This window comes from Amblyomma americanum, chromosome 2 (genome assembly GCF_052857255.1).
Source record: "Amblyomma americanum isolate KBUSLIRL-KWMA chromosome 2, ASM5285725v1, whole genome shotgun sequence".
NCBI lineage: Eukaryota > Metazoa > Arthropoda > Arachnida > Ixodida > Ixodidae > Amblyomma > Amblyomma americanum.
Window position 1 is genome coordinate 183,467,051 of NC_135498.1, and position 12,664 is coordinate 183,479,714.

Here is a 12,664-nt window from a genome sequence, read left to right on the forward strand (position 1 = left end):
CTTCCCGACCCGCCGGAGCTTAGCGGCTTATTGGCCGCGGCCACGGTAGCTGCCTGACGTCTGAAAGAATCTAACCAATGGCCACCTCTCACTTTGACTACGCAGATGCGGGGGACGGAGGAGGGCGCGAGCATGAAAAAGTCGCCGGGAAGGGCTCGTCAACTTTCGCGCGTGATTGTGTGTCATCTGCTGCGTGTAGAAGAGTATTATTTGGCTATGGTTTTCATGGCAACACAGTGCAGTGATCAAGTGAGTTAATGTCCAAAAGACTTGGCGAGAACAATTATTTTTTGCTGATCGTAAAGCTCAGAAGGTGGTGGTGGTAGTGGTTTTATTAAAAATAATAGTAAAAAGGAAGGAAAAGATTTTTGCTAGCACCGGCATCTGCCATCGATACTGAAGCACCTGAGCTGGGGCAGCGGAAATAAAGGACAGCAGGCAGAATGAAGAAATGAAATGAAAGAGGTGAGGGGACAGGAATAGAGGACAGGGGGAAAAGTAATATGTACAAACAATTTACAGAAGGAAGATGTCTATTAATTTAAAAAGCTGGTTTATCATACATGAGTGCAGAAAACATATGCTACACTTCTTAATCGCCTATTTCCTGACTATATATATGTAACATTCTTGTATATCTGCAATTCTTTTGTTTTTGCCAAGATATTTTTAGTTCTTAAGCAAAGGGCGTTTTCCTTTGTCACTGAAAAGAGCTCTATAACTGGGCTATAATATGCGGCAAAAGAGCAGTATATTTAAACTGATGGGCCAAATTATTTTTACACACACCACCCCGATATGGCCTGTTTTCCCGTGTTAAGTGTTAAATTTTGAACATAGTCTTGATTCACACAGTGACAGAAAATGGTACTGCCTCAAAATTTACAGATTTGTTGTGCACAAATGTATATGAAGGAAATACAGAGGCAAGTCAGCTTGTCTCGATTTCCCTTCTATCCTAGAAAAGCTGAAGCTGCTCATGCAGGATTTCCATTCAGCCAGCGAAATACAGTTCCGAGCTGTGGGAGCGTCAAGTAAGAATGCAGAAAAAGTTGTACAACGCTATGAGGAAATATTTCCAAAGAGCAAACAATAAATGAGACAGGACAATAAATAATGTTGACCCCGCAGTGTTTGCGAGAAATGGTTTATTCTGGAATAATGTTATCCTATCCTATAGTATTCTATCCTATCCTATCCTATCCTATCTAATAAAAAGTGTTTATGAGTATAAGTTCGAACGAATATTGTACTAGTTCTCGCAAATACGTCGACAGCGTTAGTTCTACTTAGCTCTTATTAGCACGTTTTAGAAGAAACCGTAAAAAAATGTGAAAAAAAAATCTGTAACGTAAAGTTCGAGCTCATGCCAGTGCTTTGTCTTTCATACCATGTACCTAGATAAAAAATTGACGTTAACGTTTTACGCGTATATTGTGACAGAGAACTTATGCGTTTCCCTCCCGGTCATATAAAAAAGAAGCGTTCCCACTGTGGAGGAGCCGGGGGTCGAACCCGGGACTTCTCGCATGCAAAGTGAGCGCTCTACCTCTGAGCTACACCCCCGCTGTTCACCAACACTTGCAAATGAAATCAAATCTTTATACCCACATTAGGGGTGCTGATGATGCACAGCTGATGGAACAGATCGGCCCTTGGCACTGACTGATGCTGTTAGGAGTGTTGACTCCACTCAAGCTTTGTCGGTTTCAGGAATGTCTTTACTCATTAGCAGCTTGTACACCACGATTACGAAGTCAACACCCTCAAGCGACCAACCCTGCATTCCTTCCTCTGCTGCTGCCATGCCAGAGAGCTCATCAAGCAACGGCATGTTGTCCCTGCCGTCAATGCTTTCGCTAGAATCGCAGAAGTTCGATGGCGTGGTCTCGTGATAATTTTTGTTTCCTTGTTTCGGCGCTCGAGTAGAGGACGCACGGTAGAGATCTTGCGTTTTCGCGCTGGCTTCGACAAGTAAAGACTATTTAGAAAAATAAGAATTTTGAAAAATTACGGAAATTGAAAATTTCACGGTCGAGTTGAAGCAGAACATCCCGCACGGACCGGTACGGACGGGAACCGAACATGGTGTCTGCGAATGCATTTTCGTTTCCCAGAAACCCACACAGCCTGTCCCGCACCACGGTCTCCGTCAGCTTTCCCGCACAAGACGTGAGGGAGATGGGGCGGAGGTGGTCTGTGTTCATGCGCTGCAGCGGTGGCCAACTGGTTGAGCATCCGGCTCGTATGCGGGAGGTGCGGGGTACTATTCCCAGTGCCGCCTGGTACCCACTGGTGATAAAACGGGTACGAGCCTTCCCCTGTCTGGTGGTTGGCTTATCAAGGGTGAAATGTTTGGAAAACGGGTCTTTTACACCACCTTGAGTGATCGAAAATACCTTGTGCCATGTCGCTATTTGGCCATAGATGCCCTTGCGGCATAAAAATCCATAATCATCATCATCATCATTGTCTGCGTTTATAGACGGTGGATGCACGGTAGGAGCATTGCGCTTTTGTGCCGGCTTCGACAAGTATTAGTAGTAGTAGTAGTAGTAGTAGTAGTTAATGGTTTTATTAACATTATAATAAGAAAGAAAGAAAAGATTTTTTCTAGCCCCGGCATCTGCCATAGATACTGAAGCACCTTAGCTGGGGCCGCGGAAATAAAGGATAGCAGGCAGAATGGAGAAATTAAATTAAAGAGGTGAGGGGACAGAAAGAGAGGATAGAGGGAAAGGGAATATACACAAATTATTTACACAATAAGAAACGTGTACAGGTTTCAAGTATTAGGGCAGTTTGCAAAAATATTCGGCACAGCATTGTCCTTAATATTCCAATTGTCACTCTTTACTACAACTACGTCGCGAAGCGCACTGTCCCCGAAGTCTTTCCCAATGTCTTCCTCGTGCAAGTGATGGTCGAAAACAGCACAAGAGCTGCACAGCTCGTTATACAAGATTGGTATAGCCTCTTGCCGCTACAAAAGGGGCGCAGCGTCATCGGGCGGCTTCAATTTTTTTTTTCTGTCGCGGATTTCGCGCAATCGTAGCCCCTTACTCCAGTGTCGCAAAGCAACGCGGCATGTCTTACACGCGGGACACGCCATGTCCCAGTGGACACACACGTGCGATGATCAGTGTGATACCTGGTCGCACATTACCTAGATCTACAAACTTTAGCATTCTAGAAACTCAGGCGCATGACATTACGACCACCCCACAGTACTTTGTCGCCCTTATCCAGCGCCACGTGGCGACAATTACAGACGGGCTGCTTTATTTCACCCAACCGTCTCCCATGCTTTCACCCCACCTTTCCTTCTCATTGTAACACCTGTGGCGTGCCCAGATATACACTTTTTCACTACCTTTGGGAATGTCCTTCCCCACAGGCAGTACCCCCCCCATCCCTAATCCCACTCATTCTTCCTGGGAGGCTGCTTTACGGACCGCTCAGCCCGCCGGCCAGAAATGGCTGGTGGATCGGGCCTTACGTGAGGAACCCGCCGCGGTGGCTCAGTGGTTAGGGCGCTCGACTACTGATCCGGAGTTCCCGGGTTCGAACCCGACCGCGGCGGCTGCGTTTTTATAGAGGAAAAACGTCATCACTTTCGACGGACCCGCGCTCCCGAAGCAGGTGCGGTACTACGGCGGAAGATGTGGTGTTACCCTTACCGGCCCACAAGGCAGGTGTGCTACGCCTGCAGCCAACAGGGGCACCGAATGGACGTCTGCCCGATCCCTGAGACCAGGACCTGCCGACAGTGCGGCTGCCAAAAGCCGGAGGAGAGGAACCAGTGCGCGCCAAAGTGCCTGCTGTGTGGCGGCGGCCACGCGGCGGGGACCAAAGATTGCAAGCAACGCCTGAAGTCAGCGAACGAGCTGAGATGGGGCCCTCAACAACAGCAGTGACGCAGTCGCAGCCGCAGCCGTGGAAGGCGGCCGCGGTGGTTCCGAGACGAGATCCAGGGCCGGAGCGAGTCACGGAGCCGCAGCCACGGCTGGAGCCGGAGTCGGAGTCGGGGACCGCAAGGCCGGGACGAGTCCTTCCCGCCCCTGGACAACGCCGGCAAGCCGGGGCAGCGACAACAACAGCAGAAGAACAGCGGCGGCGTTAAGGTGAGCTGGGGAGACGGCCCTCCCAAATCACTTTATGCTCCGCACTCTAACACGAACCCGCAAACACAAAACAATCAATTAATGGCAGAGATTAAAAACCTTAGGCGCGAGCTCGAGCAGAGTCGCAGAGAAGCGAACGAGCTGAAAAGACAGCTCAACGAGCTCATTAGAGAAAAACAAGAGATGAGAACAGGCTATTCGCCAATTAGAACACCAACCCCTCCTCCTTTGGAGACGCAACGAAACAACAGTGAGGGGAGCAATCCCAACGACAAAATAGAAAGCTTCATGACTCAAATACTTGAGCGAATGCAGCAAATGCAAAACGAAATACAACAGACTCAACAAAAGTTTGCCTTGCAAGAGCAGAGCTTCAGAAATTACGTTAAGAACCAAAACACCCAAAGAACCACTCACGACGCTAGAGACAGACTATTTAACGAACGTAGGTTCGGCACAGACACCCGAAGCACACCCAACAATAACCAAACATGGCAGAACGCAAACAACAACAATTAGAAATTTGGCAGTGGAACTGTAGGGGGTACAAGCGTAAGCAGGGCCTTCTACAGCAGTTTATTCACATCAAAACAACCCCACTAGACGTAATCATGTTACAAGAAACTAACACCACCCCTACACTCAGGGGCTACACATGTCAGGAGAGCGGCCGTACGGCAACCCTTATAAGTAACCAAGTAGTAGCCATAACACACAAAGCAATTGACGACACCCAGATCGAACACGTAATTACGAAAATAATACCCCAAAAGAAAAGTAAAGCTAAAAGCGCTTTTATCATTAACCTATACAGCCCGCCTAGGCAAACCAAAGGAGACTTCATTAGGCTCTTCGCGGAGGCAAAAAAAGATGGCGGGACAAAACACCCTAGTGACAGCAGGCGATTTCAAAGCCAAGAGTCCAAGGTGGGGCTACCCTAACGAGGACAAAAAGGGGCGCGGCATATGCACGGCGGCAGAAAACGCGGGTTGCGAGCTGCTAACCGACGAAAACCAACCAACTAGACAGAGAAATAGCGTGAGTCCAGACACGTGTCCTGACCTAAGCTTTGTAAGGGGCGCCAAGAACGCGGAGTGGGAGAACCTGCTCGAGAACCTTGGCAGCGACCATCACATCCTAAGAATCAGCCTCACGGCGGAAAACGTCCGGAGGAAGATTGGCACGGCCCGTCTGACAGATTGGGACGCCTTCAGAGCGCACTGCAGACAGCTCGAGGGAAACACCATCAGCTCAGCACAGGACTGGAGCCAACAACTAAGGCAAATCCATGACCTTTACACTAAAGAAGTCGACAGAACAGAGCAAACACCCGAGGTGGACAAGCGGCTCCTCAAGCTATGGGAGGCAAGACGCGGACTCACCAAGCGGTGGAAGAGACAGAAACTCAACAGAAAACTCAAAAAGAAAATTGCGGACATCACCAGGCAGACGGAGGAGGAGTACGCGAACCAGCTGGCCAGACAGGGATGGCAGCAATTCAGCAATTCGCTGAGCGGCACCCTCAGCACAGCTAGGACGTGGCAGATCCTCAAAGCTCTCCTGGATTCGAGCAAAAACAAGTCAGAAGGCAGCAAGGCTATACAGCGGCTAGCGCACCAGTACCAAGGGATGGACGAACAACTATTAGAAGAAGTCAAGATCAAATGCTACGGCAGAGATCAGGTCGAAAACTACAAAGAAGAATACCGCAGGGAAGACAACCCCACTATGGACAGACCCATCACGAGGGAAGAAGTAGTAGAAGCGATCAGATCGGCAATGAAATACACGGCAGCAGGAGCGGACAAGATCCGGAACTCCCTGATCCGAAATTTCAGCGACGATGTAATCGATCAACAAACCAAATACCTCAACACACTCTGGCAAGAAGGAAGAGTTCCGGCGGAATGGAAACATGCCGTCGTCGTAATGATTCCGAAGCCAGGCAAGAAGCTACAAATAGAGAACCTCAGGCCGATATCCCTCACTTCGTGCCTGGGAAAACTCTACGAGAAAGTAATCACCAGACGAAATCAATCTTACCTGGAGAAAGAGCAACTGTACCCGGACAGTATGTTTGGATTCAGGGCCAACCTCTCTACACAAGACGTGCTACTCCAACTCAAGGAGGAAGTGCTCGAGACGATGCCAAAAGCGGGCGAAAACGTGGTCATGGCCCTCAACATAAAAGGGGCATTTGACAACGTGAGCCACGCGGCCATCATGGAGGGCATAAGCAATACCAACTGCGGGAAGAGAACCCACGACTACATCAGGGACTTCCTAAGCAACATAACAGCAACAGTGAGCCTGGGCGAGCTGAGAAGCGACGTCTTCCTCACGCCGTGCAAAGGCACACCCCAAGGATCCGTCATATCGCCCGTCCTCTTCAACGTGGCAATGATCGGCTTAGCAAACAGACTAAAGAAGATCCAAGGTATCCAGCACGCGATGTACGCCGACGACGTCACAATCTGGACCACTCAGGGATCACTCGGTGAAAAGCAAGAGAGGCTGCAAGAGGCTGCCACCTGCGTGGAAAACTACACAAAAGAATGGGGCCTACGATGCTCGACGGAAAAATCGGAACTCCTCAGAATTGGCAAACATCCCACCCAGGCAACACAAGAAGTCACCCTCGAGGGTCAACACATCCCCGAGAAGAACATGATTAGAATTTTGGGAATGTGGCTGCAAAGCAGCCGCAAGTGCAGCCACACCATCAGCCTGCTAAGCAAGGCAGCAGAACAGGTGGGCCGCATGATCAACCGAGTCTCCCAGAAAAGACACGGAATGAGAGAGGAAGACACCCTCAAACTCGTCAACAGCCTCATCGTCAGCCGAGTCACGTACTCCCTGCCGTACCACGCAACCACCAAGGCAGAAAGAGAGCAAGCCGACACCATCCTCAGAAAGGCTTACAAGACAGCCCTCCACCTACCCAGAAACACGTTTGACGAGAAACTCCTGCAGTTGGGCGTCAGCAACACCTTCAGCGAACTCGCGGAAGCGCTGCTGGGTGCACAGACCATCAGACTCGGAGGCACCCCCGCAGGACGGGCGCTCCTGAAAAGGCTGGGTCGGGAGACGCGCGGACTAGTCGATAGATACGCGGGAGGTTCCGGACCACCTCAGAAAATTCTTTAACATGGGGCTTATGCCAAAGAACATAGACCCTAATCTCCACGCAAACCGACGCAAGACTAGGGCAGAATACGTCGAACGAACGCTAGCCCCAAAAGACAACACTGTCTACACAGACGCGGCCGTCTATCCATGCGGAGCAGAACATGCAGCCGCAATGGTGGTAGTAGACAACGAAGGAAACCTAGTGACGAGCGCCACGGCGAAAGTCGCTGGCTCAGCGGAGGCCGAGGAAATTGCCGTCGCGCTGGTGGTAGCAGAAGGCGATAGGACCGGCCGCCCCCTAAATATTCTAACAGATTCGAAAGAAACGTGCAAAAACTACACGAAGGGCAGAATTAGCAAAACGGCCCTCAAGATACTCAGCGGGGTAGACCCTACCAAGTTAAACAAACCCAGACACAATCTGATTTGGATCCCAGGCCACGCGGGGGTAGAGCGAAACGAAAGGGCAGACAGCCTAGCTCGAGGCGCAGCAATCCGAGCAGGACAGTCTAACGCCCCGGAGTTCCATCTGCAAGCCTGCGAGGGGGGATACGCAGAACTTTTAAACTTACACAGGGGGATAAGAATCAAATATCCACCACCACACAAAGATCTGACAAAGGAGGAGGCCACCATCTGGCGTAGACTACAGACAAACACCTTCTCCAACCTACACATACTCAACAAAATGTTCCCATCACAATACAGGGCCACCTGCCCGTGGTGCGGAGCCACACCCACACTTTATCACATTACTTGGGAGTGCGAACGCAACAAAGCATTCCACAAACACGAACACCAGAGTGCGGAGCAATGGGAGAGCCGTCTCACCAGCAGCGAGCTCACGGCCCAACGGGCCTTAGTGAGGCACGCGGGCGATGCAGCACGGCTCAGTGGAGCCCTGGAATAGGGGCCCACCTATGCTGAAGAGACGACTCTTATCGCCAGCGCCAAAAACGAAGACGACGGAGCTTTCGAATCCGCGAACCTCTTGAATGGATCAATAAAAGTTTTCACTCACTCACTCGGAGATCGCGTTTGTAGCCTTTTATTCGAAAGCCTTTGCCGCGTCTTCAAGCGCTGCTTATGAAAGAACATTCCAGCGCTGCTTTGTCGCTTGGCGTTGGGTCTGGTACGCACGCAACTGTTGCTACAATGTGAATTGTTGTTGTTGTTGTTGTTGTTGTTGTTGTTGCCAGGAAAAATGAAAAGGAAAGTGCACCGCCTGCCCACTGGCTCAAGCTGAGCCACAATCGCTACCACGTGCAGGAAGTAGGAGAGTTTAAAGCACACAGCACACGGGCCCCTTTTGCGTTTCGCCTCCATCGAAACGCGGCCGCCGCAGTTAGGTTCGAACCCGGGTACTCCGGCTCAGTCAAGGAGCATCCACCGCGGTGGTGACTGAGCCACCGCGGTGGATGCTTCAACTTTTTCAATCCTGGCCTTTCGCAGGCAACGCCATCCAGCTGTTTTAGGCACCGAACACATCGCTGAGCTTGTTCCTAAACAGGCTGAATTTGAGGCGATGGTTCCACACCTGTGCCTCTGGCCTACAGCGCTGAGAACGCACATTTACACAGTTTCCGCATCGCGCTCCTAGCTTCCACTGCGCCGCGGGCAAGTTGCTATTGCTGATACCTTTTTCCCCCTTTCTAGCATTCATCCCTTTTAGAATTTTCAACTTCTACATACTTGTCTTGTAAATATAACTTGCGCACTTGTCTTCAAAGCTGGTTAGCTTGTTTGATGACAGACGTGTATATTTAAAATCAAGTAATGGGTGTCTTGTTGATTCCTTCATGAACTGTCTGCCACAGACAATAAGAATGTTGCCTCGTTGCTCTAATAACGCGGGTCTGGAGCCGAATTACAGAACGCTTTTAAACGGAACAGTCCCAAAACAGTCTCGATGTTCCGCTCGTACTGGTCAGTCCTGACCGTGATCAATATAGACCTTTGAGACTATTTTGAGGCTGGCTTTGGGTTGGCAGCTCTGTGTAATTCGTCTCGTGAGTTCAACACCAGGGTTATCGTCTGCCTTTCTTTCGTTGTTGTGTTCGGGTGCTGATCTACATTCCACGGTTTCAAGTGCCCGTTCGCCTCGGCCGCACCGCTGCCAGAGGTGATTTTACGGTTGGTCAGAAATGGGCATTTGCTTCCACGTGGTAGTAGAACATCCAAAGTGAACACGGATTCCGCAAAGAATAACAAACATGCTCGTGTAGTAGTAGTAGTAGAAAACATTTATTTCAAAAATGTAGGATAGAGAGGCGAAAATACAGATTTCGGGTGGAATCCTTATTTCAGGACCCCAATGTCCACCGCAGTTGCTCTTGCTTGGGATATCAGCTTTCGCTGCGTCGCCAAGTCAGAGCTGAGTAGGGCAGACTCCCACTGTTCCTGGGAGTGATGTTTGCCTAGTTCGGGGGGCTTGGGACCGTAGCAGCCCCATGTTTCATGATATGTTGTTGGAATTCCGCCACACCAGGGGCAGGTGCTGTCATATCTGTCGGGGAAGATTATGTGGTACTTGTGTAGGTTAGGAAAGTTGTTCGTCTGTAGTTGTCGCCATTCCCTCGCCTCTGCCGCCGTTAGCTTACGGTGTGGTGGGGGATAGACTTGTCTTTGTGTTCGGAGAAGGAGGAGGCGGTCGCCGTACGTAGAGGGGAGAGGGGTGAGGTCGGGGAGGTTAGTCGCTCGGTTAGTATATCCTCGAGCTAGACTGTCCGCGGCCTCGTTTCCCTCAAGCCCCTCGTGCCCAGGAGTCCAAGTGATTTGGTGCTTGCATGGGGAATTTTGAACTTGTGGGGTAGTCAGAATGGGAGCGACGGAGTGTGGAAGTCTGCCAGAGAGGAAGAGGCGACACGCGGACTGGGAGTCGGTAATAATTTTTAACTAATTTCCCGTAGCATCGCCGTGCTGGATTGCGAGGGCAATTGCAGCAATTTCTGCTACTGTGGGAGAGCAGTTTCGTAGGGAGGCGCTGGCGATTTCCTTGAAACTGGTGTCCAAGACGACCGCCACCGCGTTTGTTGAATCGGGGTACATGGCTGCGTCGACGTATACAGCATTTTGTGCCTGTCGATGTGTGCGGCGCAGATAGTCCACTCGCGCCTTTCGTCGTCCCTTTTGTGAGTCCGAGTGCATGTTCTTCGGGAGTGGAGCTACATACACGCGAGTTCGCAGAGTTAAGGGTAGATCTCGGTTGTCCTGGGCGGCGCGTATGTCAGCCGGGGAACCCACTCTTTCCAAGATTACGCGTCCAGCTTTGGTGGTGAGGAGGTGTTCCTTTTGCGATGCTAGGACGGCTTCTCGAATTTCTTCTATTGTGTTGGTCAGTCCCAGGTCCTCGAGGTGGCAGTTGGCCGTGTACATCGGGAGGCCTAACGCATGTTTGTAGGCGGTACGGATGATGGCATCCGCTTTGTCTCGCTCATTCCCCAGAAGTGGTAGGAATGGCAGACCGTATGACAGGCGGCTCATAACTAGAGCCTGTATCAGTCGAATTGTATCCTCCTCTCTCATGCCTTTTCGGTTGCGGGTGATGCGCCGAATCATGCGGGAGGTCTGGAGGGCAGTTGTCCGGAGACGCTGTAACGTGTGGTTGGCTTTCCTGTCGCTCTGAAGCCAAAGGCCCAGGGTGCGGATAAGAGGGACTTCCTTTATTCTCGTGCCTTCGAGGTAAACCTCGATGTCGCCGGGAGATTTGTAGGCATAGCCCTGAATGCGGATAATTTCGGATTTGTCGGGTGCGTAGCGGAGGCCGCAATTTGCTGCTTGTCTTTATACGCAATTTACTGCCTCTTGTGGGGTGTTTTCTTTGTCGGCAAGGGAACTCCAGGTGGACCAGATGGTAATATCATCAGCGTAGATAGTATAGCCGATGCCTTCAATAGCCTCGAGTGCTTTTGCCACGCCGATCGTAGCTATATTGAAGAGGAGAGGAGAGATGATAGAGCCTTGGGGAGTGCCTTTGTTGGGTGTTTGGTCTGTGCCGGAGCGGACATCTCCCATGCCAATCGTGGCCGTTCGGTTGCTGAGAAAGTTTTTGATGTAGTTGAAGGTCTTGGGTCCGCAATCGAGGGCGTTGAGCTCTTTCAAGATGACGTCGTGAGAAACGTTGTCAAAAGCGCCTTTCAGATCAAGTGCCATAATTAGGTGCTCGCCGCCTCTCGGGATGTTGCTGAGTACTTCTTCCTTGAGAAGGAGGAAAGCGTCTTGCGTAGAAAGACCTTTCCTGAAGCCGATCATAGTGGGTGGAAAGAGGTTGTTGTCCTCTATGTAGTTTTGGAGGCGGGTCTGGATAACGCGCTCGTATAGTTTGCCCAGGCAAGAGGTGAGGGAGATGGGTCGTAATGCTTCCAGGCTTGGTTTTTTTTAATTGGTTTTTTTGGGGGGAAAGGAAATGGCGCAGTATCTGTCTCGTATATCGTTGGACACCTGAACCGCGCCGTAAGGAAAGGGATAAAGGAGGGAGTGAAAGAAGAAAGGAAGTAATAGGCGCCGTAGTGGAGGGCTCCGGAATAATTTCGACCACCTGGGGATCTTTAACGTGCACTGACATCGCACAGCACACGGGCGCCTTAGCGTTTTTCCTCCATAAAAACGCAGCCGCCGCGGCCGGGCTCGAACCCGGGAACTCCGGATCAGTAGTCGAGCGCCCTAACCACTGAGCCACCGCGGCGGGTCCAGGCTTGGTGGTTTACGTGGTTTTGGGATAGTCACGATTTCGGAGTGTTTCCACTCTGCAGGGAGCTCTCCCGCCTCCCATAGGGTGTCATTTATGTAGGTAGTGAGGACCTCGATCTGCGACTTGCCCAGGTTTCGAATCATCCCATTTGTGATCTTGTCCGCGCCAGCTGCCGTGTTGCGTGTGGCAGATCGAGCCGCGGCGTAAACCTCGGCAGTGGTGATGGGGGCGTCCAGCCTCTCATTTGGGCCTCCCGTGTACGAGATTGTGCTGGGAGGATGGGGGGCGCCGATGTATCTGGTTTTGAGGGCGGTGAGGAGGTCCGCGTCGTCTACGGGGTACAGATGGGCGATTTTCTTGAGTGTACGGTTAGTGGCAGAACGCGATGTTTGCGGATCGATGAGGCTGCGGAGGATCGCCGGTCCCCAGCGTGCCGCGTAGTGACTCGCAAAATTCCTGCCAATTCTGTTGAGAGAGGTGTTGTGCATACTCTTGTGCTTCTGCCGTGATCTGTGATACGCGGAGTCTCAAGGGACGATTGAGGCGTTGACGTTTCCATCTGCGAACCAGAGTCCGTCGGGTCTGCCACAACTTCAGAAGGTGACGATCGACCGCCGGGTTATCGGGTGTGCATTGTACTTCGGTGGTGGCCTCCTTGTGTGCTTTCCGAATCTGTTCACTCCATTCACTGATTGATTGAATGGGGTCTTCCGGAACGGGC

General features: G+C 51.1%; 2 non-coding genes across 2 annotated transcripts; both read right to left on the bottom strand.

Annotated features, from left to right (window-relative positions):
* Positions 1 to 1,494: 1,494 nt before the first annotated feature.
* Positions 1,495 to 1,566, bottom strand: TRNAA-UGC (transfer RNA alanine (anticodon UGC)). The gene has a single exon. It is a non-coding gene; the product is annotated as a tRNA-Ala (tRNA).
* Positions 1,567 to 11,865: 10,299 nt separating this feature from the next.
* TRNAS-ACU (transfer RNA serine (anticodon ACU)) lies at positions 11,866 to 11,937 on the bottom strand. The gene has a single exon. It is a non-coding gene; the product is annotated as a tRNA-Ser (tRNA).
* Between the last annotated feature and the right edge of the window lie 727 nt (positions 11,938 to 12,664).